Below are 16,815 nucleotides of genomic sequence, written 5' to 3'. Positions count from 1 at the left end.
GGCTTACAACAGTGTAAAGACATCAGTGGCATGTGTTAAAATGTATTAGTCATTGTACTTTTGGAGAACACACGAAAGAAAGAACATTGTTGTACCAAAGACCGATTCATCAGGTTTTTCCCAGAGACTCTTTGGTCAAGCTTTCATAGGCCTGCTGATTTTCAAATTCTCTTTCTCCCTCAGTGGAGCTATAGTGTCTAAACTTGTCTACATTTACTTCCCATGTTTTGTGCATGGTAGATGTCCTTTAAAAAAAGTATCTCAAATAAGTCTTTATTCCTGTTTTGTTGGCGCTTATTCTGTGTTTTCATGAACTCTGGCCCTGGCCATGGCAACTGCAAGAAAAATGTTAACATTGATTGACAGGATTTAAAAAAGCCCAGTCCCTATCCGCATTTCAAACACTTTGGAACAATGCTGTTGGGTATGATTGAATTAATGAGGTATCGCGGACTGTCAAAAGAGCACACATACTTTACATAAACCTGATTATCTTTGCATGGCAGAAGCAAAGAAAGGGAGGTTTCCGAGGTTTGGCTTTCACTTACACCTCCAAAGGAGCAATCAAAGTGCAGGCCCAGGCTCAGAGAGTGATATGCTGGCTGAGCCTCCTTGCCCTCTCCCTCCTGCTTGGCCCTTCTTAGCATACATCAGCCACGGGCTTTAACAAGTCTATTCAAGTAACTGGACCCAACACAACACTCTTTTCACAGCTCAGCACCTCCAAGCTCGATATTATGCAGGCTGGCATTGTTTAACTTGAACTGAGCATATATTTCAACAACTCAACTTAAAATTGGCCTCTTGTGCTCTCTTTTAACTCTCAGTGTGACATCAGCCAGAAACTGCAACAAAGCTTCCAAAGCGGAATTAAAAGCAAACAATGGTTCCAAATTTAAGCATAACCCTGCTTCAGATATCGTGTTTCTGTGTTTTAATTTAAAGTAGCTTTACAAAAACAAAAAATACAGATTTGTCATCAAGATAGTCATGCTTTATTTTTGTGGATGAAAGAGTAGTTTTCCTAATTGTTTCCCTCGAACTAAGGTCTCCAATGTGGACAATATATTAAAAATACAAAGAAAAACAATTGTTTAACCTATTTCAGCTCTATGTTTAGCAACAGGAGCGCAAGGTGTAACTTTCTTATCTCTGTGGGGAAAATCTATTTCCATTGTTTTATTTGTTTCTGAGAAGTTCACAGAAATGTTCTCAGAACAGAAGTTATGTTTATAAAAGACAACTATCCGAATGGTAAAACGGGTTTAGGTTAAAAGAATGAAATGTCATCATAATTACATGGGTTTCATTTTTTGATGTTTACTGTTCAGAACTGGCTTTACTCGCCATGTTTTACATAAAACAATTCCCAACAATTGCATTACGCTCACGTACTCCCCTTGCTGAAGGGATAATGTCATTCCTGACATGTATATGTCTGAAAGATATACAGACACCTGTTGCATCAGGGAGGTTAGCTGGTTACAAATTCTTTCTGCACAAATCACAACTCAGGTAGTGCTGAAATGGACAGATGGAAACACATTCAGTGCCAAGTAGGTGTGGTACAAACTATAGCTTGTTTTGGACACATTTATTGCTTGCAGGCCCTGAAGTGTTTTCTGATGATTGCCTCATCTTTTGACTGCAATGGTTGGAAGCTGAAGAATTCAATTAATATAATTGCACCCAGCATAAGTTGCAATTCGTTCTAACACTCGCATTTGTGTCATTGTTTGTCTGGCTGGCAAGCAAAACTCATGCCATCTTTAACTTTGAACTGGAGGCAGCTTATCGCTAAAGATCTACTTTGGAGAATTGGAACCAATTCATCAATTGAGTTGCAGCAACAAACCAAACGCAGTTAGGGGAGAAGCAATTTTCATTGCTCTGGTATGCTCAACTCAGGACAACCTCAGTCAGCATTACAGTTTCACAAACTCACTTTGTTGTTACGTCCAGAAATACGGTGGGCCAGAACTGTACTTGTGCTGAACTCAGTGACATGTTCCAGAAAAAACTGACACGTTACTGTGCTCTCACTGAGCTATTTAAGATAGGAATTACTCGATAGATTTCTATTCTGCTCTTTGGTTGTTTGCATATTTTCAGGTTTATTTGCAAACAGGGAAGCTTTTATTGCTTCACTGTCCAAATGCCAGGATTTGGATTTTTTTTACTTAAATCCTGAGTTCCTCCAATAGGTTAAGAAATGGTAATGTAAGAAATCATGAATTCCCAAGTCGCATGTTTGTTTATTCATTCATGGGGTGTAGGCATCACTGGCAAAGCCAGCATTTATTGTCCATCCCTACTTGTCTTTGAGAAGGTGGTGCTGAACTGCCTTCTTGAATCCCCACCATCCACACGGAGAAGGTACTTTTTGAGTGGGAGTTCCAAAATCTGTAAACTAATGGGTACTGAAGGGTTGAGGAACTTACGCGATACAGGAATTAAACTGGTAGATAAGGGTAGTAGTCTTAAGCTAACCCACCTGGAAGGAAACTGATGGGATTTGAACAGCAGCAGGACTTCAATAGAAAGTAAAATCAAGCTGGGTGTAAAATGGTTGGTCAGTTCATTCCATCAGCTACCTGCTGTGTGATTTAGGTTAAAATGGCCCATAATGTATTGGTAAGAATCTCAGGAGCTATGGCAATCGAGCTACAGGCAGCACACTACTCCGTTTTAATATAGAAAGAAAAAAATTCTGGAGGTCGACAGCATGCTTGTTTTGTCAGCTTATGTTTTTTCAGTGATTCAAAGGGAAGTTTGAAATGCATGGAGGGTTAAGCTCACTGTTAGCTGTAATTTCTCAATCAGCTTTGGAGACCTGAGGTCACCTTTTCTCATAAAACCCTTGCCAAATATTTCTTTTAAATCAGGGAAATTATAATTCCATACACAGAGTAGTGTCATTCCGATTATTACTCAGTATTAAAAATTAATTCAAGCAAGATAGCCTGGTAACTGAAGTCCGCTGCATGATGAATCCCATATCTTCCTTACTAACTAAAGGAAGGTTTTATGCAAAAGAATTGTCTTTATGTTTCATTATTTTAAGATGTTCTGCTCCTCTTTTCAAATTGGGGGATTCTTAATCCACTAACATTAAAATCAGGCATTTGTGTGGAAAAACAAATCCTGATTATTGTTTCGGTTGCTTCCTTGATCATGAAGGTACACATAGAACACGAAGATGCGATTGCTACAAGTACTTATTCTTGATGGTAACCATGCATTTCTATGTACAAACGATTCCGTCTCCGATACTGTAACACTATGGAAGGAGATATCTATCCTCTTGTCCGTCCTGCTACCAAGTGTCTGCCGCCTGTCCGTCCCCTGAAATATAGATATCTGTGTCGGTGTCTGGTTTCACCTGCTGGCGGGAGGTCATAGTTGTCCCTACATGTGTTGGTCAGTGTCTATGTACAGTGGCGCTGTTATATAGAAATACATACATTGATACACGATACATAGATATGCCTATACGCATATCATCACAATAATGTATCTATTTCAACCAAAGGGAAAATGCGTTGGCCCCTAAAATCTGTGGGAGTTCTGCCAGTTTTCCAACAAAACCACAGAGACCCAATGATAAATAGTAGGATTTTGTAGTTGGCCTTGTAAAGGGAAGGCATTGCACCCACCTTACAAATCAAAAGTTATTTAAGACAGATCTGGGGGTGGAGATGCTTGGATTTCTTTCTTCCCTGTTTCATTAAGGACACAACATAATACTAGAAGCTGGTATTGTTAATGATTGATACATTATAGTCCCCAGAATGGCATAAGTCCCCTGACAAGAATGGGACCTCAGGCAAGTAGTCTGGACCTCTGCAAAATAGTGTAATTTTTGCACTAATTGATCTTGATCGATCTTCTTATGTAGGCTGTAGGAGAGAGGGGTTTGGCCAAGAACCCTGCAGCAGTCAGGAATTGGATTTTCTGGCTGCAGTTTGAAACTTGCAGTAGCACTTGGGGCCACTACTATTCTGTTCAAATTAGGTAACCTCCCAATAACCTCAAAAACCCTGGTGGGACCAGCACTGGAGAGGGGCATCAGTTATGGAATCATGGGGCAAATATGTTTGGGGTCATTGTCTTGCTGGTTATTTATGAATTGTAACAGAAACACCAGAAAGGGTAGAGGGTGAGGTTCAACTGCAGTGTATGAGTAGTTACATGATACCTCTGTACCCACCATTCCAATTATAACCATGGTGAACATTCTAACCTACCCATTCGATCTGTCACTAATAAGGGTCCAATTTTAACTGACAAAACACACATTACTTATACGGGGTTAAAATCAAGCCTTGAATCTCTGCACAGTCAGCAGAACAACTATAAATATGGAGCCAACGTTTCAAGTCAAGTGGTCACACACAGATTGATGAAGAGCTAAACATAATAATAATCTTTGTTCGTGTCACAAGTAGGCTTAAATTAACACTGCAATGAAGTTACTATGAAAAGGAGAATTCAGAATGTCCAATTCACCTAACAGCATGTCTTTCAGGACATATGGGAGGAAACCGGAGCACCCGGAGGAAACCCACGCAAACACAGGGAGAATGTGCAGACCCTGCACAGACAGTGCCCCAAGACGGGAATCGAACTTGGGACCCTGGCGCTGTGAAGCAACAGTGCTAACCACTGTGAAACATCAAAAGCAATATTGGCCTTAAGAGTTTGTATTGTTTTATGCAGTAAGTTTTAGCCATTTGTAATATGATTATAAATGCAAAAATATATTCATGCGTAACAAAACTGATAAATAGGTAAAATACTTATTTTTTGAGAGGTGTAAATAATCTAAAGCCCCAATAGATGTTTACTGAGCTAGAAGATAATAACTTAGCTTGAAATAAACATGTAACATAGTAAATGGCTCCTCAAGAAAAGCAGGGTGCACAAAATGATTACTCTAAATAGTCCTCTGTCTGACACAAATTGAAAACTCTTTCTAATTAGTGGTTTGGATGGTATACTATTCTACAACGCCAATCGTTCATAACCCAGTTTTTCAAATTAGTGGCAAGAGTTTAAAAGACTGGTTGAAAATATGTGAAAAATATGAGTAGATCTTTGAGTAGCTGGTACAGACAGCCTAGAGTTCTCCATTGAAATACTGAATATGTTATTGAAAAAAATGAACCGTGGAGAGATTGTATCCATTTTTTCAAGTTCCTTTTGTCATGGGTCGAATAATCAACTGTTCAGCTAGGCAATAGGTCAAATCATCGGCTTCAATAAATTACTCCTTGTGACATGCGGGCACTTGTTTACTGAGGTTCGAACTCGAGCGACTAACCTGAGCCTCCTTCCAGTTCGCTTGATCTCATTACAGACTAATAAATTGTCTGCCAGATCGCGAACAAAGCCAAAGAAGTGATAGAAAATGGGGGGAAGCTTACAGCTGACATTCCCATTTTCCTAGTCAAAAGATCAATGTGAAATACACGTCGCGATGGAATAAAAACCAGCTCGGACAAATTGAGGATAAAAATTCTCACCTTTCATTTTACTTCTCTGCTTGTTTGCACCTACAGAAATTGACTGAAGCTCAGAAACACAGATTTTGTTCTTTAAAGTGGAAGTTACATCATTTTAGACGTTATCCTGCTCCTATTGTTTTATGTAAGAAGGTGAAGTTACAATTGAAACTGGCCCTGAATAGGCCTATGTCCGTTTGCATTAAACAAAAGTGCTGAAGACTGATTCTTATATCTTTATCACTGTTTCTTTGAGATTTTGGATTGGATCCTCTGCTGCCCGCCGCCCGTAGGGGAGTTCCCGATGTGGCGCAGAATCCCATGTCGAGCACAAAATGGCATCACACCCGTGATCTGATGTTCTGGTTCCCTGCTGCCAACGACAGCTAGCTGCATATCCCATGTCAGTGGGTCATTTGAACTTATTTGCATCAGATTAATGGGCTGGACACCAGATTCTATATGCCTCCGTAATGGTCTAGTCCCTTCAGCTGGGATTCAGTCAGACGTGGATTGACGCAAGTATTTTCCAGCATGGCCCTGACACGGTGCACCTCTCGGTGGGTCAAGTGAGTAAGTATTTAACGTTGGTACTCCCAAGGTCAATGAAAGGGTCCCCCACAATGCAAATCCTGCCTACCCCAGTCCCCCATCAGACCCCCCAATAAGACACCCCCAGCAGAGACCCCAACATCAGACCCCCCCAACAGACCCCCATATCAGTGACCCCCACTGAACTGTGCAAAATCACTTCCTTTTCAGTTTCTTGTCCCTTACACCTGATGCCTCAGAAAGCAGCTGTTACTTTCTAGAAAGCCAAAACATATCACAAGGCTTTAAATACCCACAGATACTTTGATCTGCAAGATTTCTATTCACTCTCAAAGAGAAATAGCTTTTAGTAGGCTGTAATTGACAGGGTAATAGCTTCCAGACAACTAGCTGTCTGGAGTGTTTATTTTAATCTCCCTTCATGCTTGAATGCATCTAAAGTACCTTGCAGTGACACTAACCACCATTTTAGCAACATCCAGGAGATATGTGCTTTCTCTTCCTCTTTTACTCAACAGAATCCACTTTATTGCTTTTGATATGGTGATCACCTATCAATCATAGCTAAATGTTTATAAACATTAGTGGGATTCCGAACGGAAACCCGGAGCTCCCTGCCATGCATAAATAGGCATGGGAGGGAGAATGAATAGCTCTTGGGACTCACTCGTAGTGCCAGAGCAGGTCACCTTTGGCTTAAATGTACTTAGATTGAGTTTGTGGAGGTACTGGGCAGTAACTGGGGGTGGTTTTTGAGATAGATGCTTAAAATCAGGGAGGACAAAGGAATGCCTGATCCAAAAAATGTAACTGAGGGTACAGAGACGGGAAGCTGTGCAAGAAGGTAGAAAGAGGAAGCCCCTGCACAGACCACCTTACCTACCAAGGATTTTTCAAGTAGCACCTCTCGCACCTACAGCTGACCCAGGACCAATGCCTGACAGGATTTAGGTTTAACAACAATGTACTCATTGAACTGTGCCCCATCCTCCAATCTGACCTGGAGACTCACAGCAGGGCGAAGCCATAAAGGGCAAAGTTCCCCTGAATTTTTGCATCTCCAGGTCCTTCCAGGCAGGAGTGGAAAAATTCAGCGACATTTCCTGGTGTGTTATCCATTGCAGAATCCAAGAGGCTATTGGTTAAAGTTGAGGGGAAGTCATTGTCTTGTCATTGAGGAGGGGCAAGCAGTATGTAAGGTAGCGGTGGGCAACCTGCGACCCGTGGGCCGCATGCGGCCCATTAAAGCTCTGACTGTGGCCCATGAGACATTTTGTTGAGAGGCTAAGAGCAGGTTTGCGAGAATGAGAGCAGAGCTGGGGATAAAAGAAAGTGGGAAAGAGCAAGACTGAGAGATGAGCCAGGTGGATAAAAGGGCACAAGAAAGAACGAGACCGAGAGCGGAGCGATTGGTTGGTGAGTTTATTTACTTCTTTTCCTCATTTATCTTGAAATACATTTACAATGTGTTGGTAGCTGTAACGTTTCCTTCATAATAAAGTTTTTAGAACAGGAAAGTAGTAAAGTTTATTGGGAGCAGTAGGGTGTATTAATTAAAATAAATAAATATAAATAAATAAAAATAAAATAAATACCTAAAGCACATATCTGTGTAATTTAAGGAATCTATAACTTTTTGTTGTAGCTCCTATTAGCTTTGTAACATATGTAAGGTAAGCGTAAATATTTCTTTTATATTTTCCATGTGAAGTTGATGACTGTTTTATTAACATATGAATGATTTGTCATTTTCTGTATGAATATGAAATATTCGGTGTAGATGAAATATGTTTACCCGTTTGCAAGGGGACCTGATTAGCTCACATGCCTGATTTCAATCTTGCGGTCCACTGAGATGAAGGTGGACCACTCATGTGGCCCATTCACTAGTCTAGGTTGCCCATCACTGATATAAGGAGACATGATCTAAAAGCAGGTGGAGGAGGGCAGTCAATTCAGGACAGTTTAAAAAGAGCAACTTGTAAACTCACTCCCAGTGAGTTCTCCCAGTGAGCCAGAGAGAAGACAGCCAGGAGTGAGACAGCAAAGAGTGAGTTTGGGAATTTGAATCGAGGTGGGAATTCGAAGCTGGGTGGGGAGGAAGTGCTTTTTATCCTTGGTAAGTGACTGGTAAGTAGTGTTTCTGTTTTCTGTTTCTTTTCATTGGTATATTTATTTATTTTTTAAATTTTTATTTTTTTGTTGAAATTGTAGTTGTTGAAGTTAACCGAAGGTTTAAGACATGGCAGGAGATCTCAGACCCGTGTCATGCTCCTCGTGTGCGATGTGGGAGCTCAGGGACACGTCCACTGTCCCTGGCTCCTTCATGTGCAAGAAGTGTGTCCAGTTGCAGCTCCTGTTAGACCGCTTGACGGCTCTGGAGCTGCGGATGGACTCACTTTGGAGCATCCGCGATGCTGAGGATGTCGTGGATAGCACGTTCAGTGAGTTGGTCACACTGCAGGTGAAAGGTACTGAGGGAGATAGTAAATAGGTGACCAAAAGACAGAGCAACAGTAGGAAGGCAGTGTAGGTGTCCTCTGCGGTCATCTCCCTGCAAAACAGATATACTGCTTTGGATACTGTTGAGGGAGATGGCTCACCAGGGGAAGGCAGCAGCAGCCAGGTTCATGGCACCGTGGCTGGCTCTGCTGCGCAGCTGGGCAGGAAGAAGAATGGCAGGGCTATTGTGATGGGGACTCAATTGTAAGGGGAATAGACAGGCGGTTCTGCGGTCGCAATGCCTCCCTGGTGCAAGGGTCAAGGATGTCTCGGAGAGGCTGCAGGACATTAGGGGGGGGAGGGTGAACAGCCAGCTGTTGTGGTGCAGATAGGCACCAACGATATAGGTAAAAAACGTGACGAGGACCTACAAGCTGAATTTAAGGAGCTAGGAGTTAAACTAAAAAGTAGGACCTCAAAGGTAGTAATCTCAGGATTGCTACCAGTGCCACGAGCTAGTCAGAGTAGGAATGTCAGGATAGAGAGGATGAATACGTGGCTCGAAAGATGGTGCAAGAGGGAGGGATTCAAATTCCTGGGGCATTGGAACCGGTTCTGGGGGAGGTGGGACCAGTACAAACCGGACGGTCTGCACCTGGGCAGGACTGGAACCGATGTCCTAGGGGGTGTTTGCTAGAGCTGTTGGGGAGAGTTTAAACTAATGTGGCAGGGGGATGGGAACCGATGCAGGAAGTTGGAAGGTAGTAAAACAGGGACAGAAATAAAAGGCAGTAAGGGGGAAAGTGTAAGGCAGAGAAGCCATAGTCAAAAATCAAAAAGGGCGACAGTACAAGGTACAGTGACTGAGGGGAGCTCAGTGAATAGGACCGGAAATACTGAAAGAAATAAAACGGGAAGTGAAAACATTAATGGTAAGCGACGCGGCAGGTTGTTACAGAACGATATGGGTTCGACGACAAGGAAAATTAGGAGAAAGGTTAAGAGGAAATATAACTTAGGAGAGGTTACTGATCGAGGTGTTAAGATTCAGAACAGAGGTAAAAAAGCCAACATAAGTGTACTTTACCTGAATGCTCGTAGTATTCGGAATAAGGTAAGTAAGTTGATGGCGCAAATCATCGTGAATGACTATGATTTAGTGGCCATGACTGAAACATGGTTAAAGGATGGTCACGACTGGAAGTTAAATATCCGAGGGTATCAAACTTTTCGGAAGGACAGAGTGGATGGTAAGGGAGGTGGTGTAGCTCTGTTATTTAAGGATGACATCCGGGCAACAGTAAGGGATGACATCGGTGCTATGGAGGATAAGGTTGAATCCATTTGGGTGGAAATCAGGAATAGTAAGGCGAAAAAGTCACTGATAGGAGTAATCTATAGGCCACCAAATAGTAACATTATGGTGGGGCAGGCAATAAACAAAGAAGTAACAGATGCATGTAGAAATGGTACAGCAGTTATCATGGGGGATTTTAATCTACATGTTGATTGGTTTAACCAGGTCGGTCAAGGCAGCCTTGAGGAGGAGTTTATAGAATGTATCCGCGATAGTTTCCTAGAACAGTATGTAATGGAACCTACGAGGGAACAAGCGGTCCTAGATCTGGTCCTGGGTAATGAGACAGGATTGATTCAGGATCTCATAATTAGGGTTCCTCTCGGAAGGAGCGATCCCAATATGGTGGAATTTAAAATACAGATGGAGGGTGAGAAGGTAAAATCAAGCACTAGTGTTTTGTGCTTAAACAAAGGAGATTGCAATGGGATGAGAGAAGAACTAGCTAAGGTAGACTGGGAGCAAAGACTTTATAGTGAAACAGTTGAGGAACAGTGGAGAACCTTCCAAGTGATTTTTCACAGTGCTCAGCAAAGGTTTATACCAACAAAAAGGAAGGACGGTAAAAAGAGGGAAAATCGACCGTGGATATCTAAGGAAATAAGGGAGAATATCAAATTGAAGGAAAAATCATACAAAGTAGCAAAGATCAGTGGGAGACTAGAGGACTGGGAAATCTTTAGGGGGCAACAGAAAGCTACTAAAAAAGCTATAAAGAAGAGTAAGATAGATTATGAGAGTAAACTTGCTCAGAATATAAAAACAGATAGTAAAAGTTTCTACAAATACATAAAACAAAAAAGAGTGGCTAAGGTAAATATTGGTCCTTTAGAGGATGAGAAGGGAGATTTAATAATGGGAGATGAGGAAATGGCTGAGGAACTGAACAGGTTTTTTGGGTCGGTCTTCACAGTGGAAGACACAAATAACATGCCAGTGACTGATGGAAATGAGGCTATGACAGGTGAGGACCTTGAGAGGATTGTTATCACCAAGGAGGTAGTGATGGGCAAGCTAATGGGGCTAAAGGTAGACAAGTCTCCTGGACCTGATGGAATGCATCCCAGAGTGCTAAAAGAGATGGCTACGGAAATTGCAAATGCACTAGTGATAATTTACCAAAATTCACTAGACTCTGGGGTGGTCCCGGCGGATTGGAAATTAGCAAACGTGACACCACTGTTAAAAAAAGGAGGCAGGCAGAAAGCGGGTAATTATAGGCCAGTGAGCTTAACTTCGGTAGTAGGGAAGATGCTGGAATCTATCATCAAGGAAGACATAGCGAGGCATCTGGATGGAAATTGTCCCATTGGACAGACGCAGCATGGGTTCATAAAGGGCAGGTCGTGCCTAACTAATTTAGTGGAATTTTTTGAGGACATTAACAGTGCGGTAGATAACGCGGAGCCAATGGATGTGGTATATCTGGATTTCCAGAAAGCCTTTGACAAGGTGCCACACAAAAGGTTGTTGCATAAGATAAAGATGCATGGCATTAAGGGGAAAGTAGTAGCATGGATAGAGGACTGGTTAATTAATAGAAAGCAAAGAGTGGGGATTAATGGGTGTTTCTCTGGTTGGCAATCAGTAGCTAGTGGTGTCACTCAGGGATCAGTGTTGGGCCCACAACTGTTCACAATTTACATAGATGATTTGGAGTTGGGAACCAAGGGCAATGTGTCCAAGTTTGCAGACGACACGAAGATAAGTGGTAAAGCAAAAAGTGCAGAGGATACCAGAAGTCTGCAGAGGGATATGGATAGGCTAAGTGAATGGGCTCGGGTCTGGCAGATGGAATACAATGTTGACAAATGTGAGGTTATCCATTTTGGTAGGAATAACAGCAAAAGGGATTATTATTTAAATGATAAAATATTAAAACATGTTGCTGTGCAGAAAGACCTGGGTGTGCTAGTGCATGAGTCGCAAAAAGTTGGTTTTCAGGTGCAACAGGTGATTAAGAAGGCAAATGGAATTTTGTCCTTCATTGCTAGAGGGATGGAGTTTAAGACTAGGGAGGTTATGCTGCAATTGTATAAGGTGTTAGTGAGGCCACACCTGGAGTATTGTGTTCAGTTTTGGTCTCCTTACTTGAGAAAGGACGTACTGGCATTGGAGGGTGTGCAGAGGAGATTCACTAGGTTAATCCCAGAGCTGAAGGGGTTGGATTATGAGGAGAGGTTGAGTAGACTGGGACTGTACTCGTTGGAATTTAGAAGGATGAGGGGGGATCTTCTCGAAACATATAAGATTATGAAGGGAATAGATAGGATAGATGCGGGCAGGTTGTTTCCACTGGCGGGTGAAAGCAGAACTAGGGGGCATAGCCTCAAAATAAGGGGAAGTAGATTTAGGACTGAGTTTAGGAGGAACCTCTTCACCCAAAGGGTTGTGAATCTATGGAATTCCTTGCCCAGTGAAGCAGTAGAGGCTCCTTCATTAAATGTTTTTAAGATAAAGATAGATAGTTTTTTGAAGAATAAAGGGATTAAGGGTTCTGGTGTTCGGGCCGGAAAGTGGAGCTGAGTCCACAAAAGATCAGCCATGATCTCATTGAATGGTGGAGCAGGCTCGAGGGGCCAGGTGGCCTACTCCTGCTCCTAGTTCTTATGTTCTTATGTTCTTATGGCTTTGTCAAGTTTACAGAGTTCCTGATGGGACAGGGCACCATTGACTCCAGCCACATGGCTCTTCCCACTATCCAAGCAACAGCCACAAAGCATTCATTCTGCTCCACTTTGCTCTTTCCAACCCACATTTTCCAACCATCCTAGAACAGTGCCGTCTAATACACCACCAGTTGCGACATGTATCAATTGATCTAAAAGTTGAAAAAATAAAATTAATATGCATTTGTTACCTTCTCTGGTCTTGTCCCCTCCGAATTCCTCTCAGTGGCAATAAAGGTAAACTCGCCATAGTCCAAGATGTCCATAGGCTGCTCTCTCCTTTGAGGAGGAGAGCTGACTGGTGGTGATTTAACCTGAGGATCACTGTCTGTGCGGAGTCTGCACATCCTCCCCGTGTGTGCGTGGGTTTCCTCCGGGTGCTCCGGTTTCCTCCCACAGTCCAAAGATGTGCAGGTTAGGTGGATTGGCCATGATAAATTGCCCTTAGTGTCCAAAATTGCCCTTGGTGTTGGGTGGGGTTGCTGGGTTATGGGGATTGGGTGGAGGTGTTGACCTTGGGTGAGGTGCTCTTTCCAAGAGCCGGTGCAGACTCGATGGGCCAAATGGCCTCCTTCTGCACTGTAAATTCTTTGACATCTATGACATCACCACACCTCAGGCGAGGGGCAAGGTTGAGAAGGCGGGCCTTCATGAATAACCTCAATCGGGCCCTGGCAATATTCCAGCAATGCTATTGAAGACTTGTGCTCCATAACTTGTTGCGCACTTAGCCAAGCTGTTTGAGCACAGCTCCAACACTGGCATCTACCAGGCAATGTGTAAAATTGCCTAGGTATGTCCTGTTCACATAAAGCAGTACAAATTCAATCTGACCAATTACCGCCCTATCAATCTACTCTCCATTACCAGTAAAGTGATGGAAGAAGTCATCAATAGTGTTACCAAACAGCACTTACACTGTAATAACTTGCTCACTTGCCCCCATTTTGGGTTTGAGTCAAACTTCTGATCTCATTATTGCATTGGTTCAAACATGGGCTAAAGAGCTGAATTCCAGAATTGAGATGAGAGTGGCCACCCTTGACATCAAGGCAGCATTTGACTGGGTGTGGGATCAAGGAGCCCTGGTCAAACTGGATTCAATTGGAATGAGGGTGAATAATGCTCTGTTGGCTGGAGTCGTACCTTTCAAGAAGGAAGATGATAGTCATTGTTCGAAATCATCATCTCAGCCCCAGGACATCACTGCAGGGATTCCTCAGGGTCATGTCATAAGCTTAACCATTGTCAGCTGCTTCATCAATGACCTTTCTTCCATCGAAAGGTTGAAGTGGAGATGTTCACTGATGATTGCACAATGTTCAGAACCATTCGCGACTCCTCAGATATTGAAACAGTCCACGTGCAAATGCTGCAAAACCTGGACAATGTCGAAGCTTGGGCTGACAACAAGTAGTAAGTAACGTTTATGCCTCACAAGTGCCAGGCAAATGACTATCCCCAACAAGAGAGAATCTAACCATCACCCCATGACATTCAATGGCATTACTATCCCTCTACCAACATCCTGGCATTATCATTGACCAGAAACTGAACTGGACTAGCCATATAATTACTGTGGCTACAAGAACAGGTCAGAGGCTTGGAATCTTGCGGCGAGTAACTCAACTCCTGACTCCACAGATTTTGTCCACCACCAACAAGGCACAAGTTAGGAGTGTGATGGAATACTCCCCACTTGTCTGGATGAGTGCAATAACACTCAAGAAACTCGCCGCTATCCAGGACAAAGCAACTGGCTTGATTGGCACCCTTTCCACAAACATTCACTCCCTTCACCACCAATACACAGTAGCAGCAGTGTGTACCATCTACAAGATGCACTGCAACAACTCACCAAGGCTCCTTTGAAAGCACCTTCCAAACCCACAACCACTACATCTAGAAGTCCAAGGGCAGCTGATAAATGGAATCAGCACCACGTGAAAGTTTCCTTTCAGACCACTCACCATCCTGGTTGGAAAATATGTCCCCATTCCTTCACTGTCGCTGAGTCAAACTCCTGGACCTCCCTCCCCAACAGAACTGTGGATGTATCTACACCACATGGACTGCAGTGGTTCAGAAGGCAGCACACCATCACTTTCTCAAGGACAGTTATGGATTGGAAATAAATGCTTGCCTAGCCAGCGAAGCACACGCCCCTTGAATAAATATGAAAAAAGGAGACATTGGTTGAAGAACTTAGCTTTGTTTAGCTAGAAGTTGCCGTTTTGTGAAAAACAATTGAAGTGCTTGAATGACAGCCAGCATTGTTGCCAATGAGGGTTGAAACTTTAGCAAGCTAGGGCAGTGCAGCAACGTCCAAATGTGTTTAGCCTTCTTCTTAATAAACCTATTCAAACTAGCGAATTAAAGTAATGTGGCACTCTTGGTATAAACAGGAGAGATTATAGGAAGTTGGGCATGAAGCAAAGTTCTATTAAATGTCCAGACACTGTGATCGGCGATGAGAGGTGGCAGAACATGAGTAAGGAGACAGTAAGAGTGCAGAAACGAATACACAGAGATCTGCTAATGCGTTTCCTCCCCGAGTCTCCTATTATTTCAATTCTGATAAAATGGAGTGAGTTTACTCTTGAAGGATTTTGAAAAAATGAACTGGAGCACACTGGCAGAAACTGACTACTTGAGTTAACAGATTGTCACCACCCTTTGAGAATGCCAACAACAGGCTGACATCACAGAATTGTTGGATTGTAAAACCCTTTTGAAGTTGTTCTCCTGGCTCTGCCAGTGAGTATATTTGTCTTTATTGCTGACGATTTAAATCTGCAAGCCTATATTCAAAATGTTTGACCATTTTCTTTACATGTGTTGCATATACTTTGTACCACTTTGTGAATAGGGTGATCTGATCATCACAAAATTGGCAAGCATCAAAATTCTATTTGACAACACTGTCCGAACGGAACCAAATGCAGACTGGCATAATATACACACAGGTATATGATGGTGCACAGACAGGCAGTGATTGACACACAGGATGACCAGTGAACACACAGCAGCCAATCACCAGACAGGACACGACCACTATAAAGCCAGAGGGCACTAGTTTTCCCGGTCTCTTGGGATCCAGCCTCTGAGACAGTCAGAGCCCGTGAGCAGCAACTAGAACATACACCATGTGATAGTAAGATAGTCTGGTCAGGTTAGCCTCAGGTCTCCAGTCAAGTCAGCATAGTGTCAACCCATAGTTAAAGCATGTATGATAGTTAAGAGTTCAATAAAATCGAGTTGCATTTCTTCAAGTGTTGGAAGCCTGTCTCTCTCACTGCTGCAGTAAACGCAATCCTCGCAGACCCGGCATACCCAACATATCACAGACTATTCTAAGATAAGGGCTACCCAATGTTAATAATAATCTTTATTATTGTCACCAGTAGGCTTACATTAACACTGCAATGAATTTACTGTAAAAATCCCCGTCACCATACTCCAGCGCCTGTTTGGGTACACTGAGGGAGATTTCAGAATGTCCAATTCACCTAACAAACGCGGGCAGAATTCTCCGACCCCCCACCGGGTCAGAGAATCGCCAGGGGGCGGCGTGCATCCCGCCCCCGCCGGCTGCCGAATTCTCCGGCGCCGGGAATTTGGCGGGGGCGGGAATCACGCCGCGCCAGTCGGCGGCCGCTAGCAGCAGCCCCACGCCGATTCTTTGGCCCGCAATGGGCCGAGTGGCCGCCCGTTTTCGGCCGGTCCCGCCGGCGTAAATTAGAGTAGGTCCTTACCAGCAGTGCGGGTGGCCTCTGGGGTCCTCGGGGTGGCGCGGGGGGATCTGGCCCCGGGAGGTGCTCTCACAGTGGCCTGGCCCGCGATTGGGACCCACCGATCCGCGGGCAGGCCTGTGCCGTGGGAGCACTCTATTCCTCCGCGTCGGCTGCTGTGGTCCTCTGCAATGGCCAACGCGGCGAAGATCCCCTCTGCACATGCGCTGGGATGATGCCAGCACACGCTGGTGCTCCTGCGCATGTGCCAACTCACGCCGGCTGGCGGAGGCCCTTCGGCGCTGGTTGGCGTGGCGCCAAGCCCCTTACCCACCGGCCAGCGCGGCGCAGACCACTCCGGGGCCGGCCTAGCCCCTGAAGGTGCGGAGGATTCCGCACCTTTGGGGCGGCCCGACGCCGGAGTGGTTCACGCCACTCCTCGGCGCTGGGACCCCCCATCCCGCCGGGTAGGGGAGAATCCCTCCCCACGTCTTTTGAGACTTGTGGAAGGAAACCGGAGCACCTGGAGGAAACCCAAGCACAGATAGTGGCCCAAGCAG

The sequence above is a fragment of the Scyliorhinus torazame genome, chromosome 6, assembly GCF_047496885.1.
Source record: "Scyliorhinus torazame isolate Kashiwa2021f chromosome 6, sScyTor2.1, whole genome shotgun sequence".
Classification (NCBI taxonomy): domain Eukaryota; kingdom Metazoa; phylum Chordata; class Chondrichthyes; order Carcharhiniformes; family Scyliorhinidae; genus Scyliorhinus; species Scyliorhinus torazame.
This window is presented reverse-complemented; position numbering follows the sequence as displayed.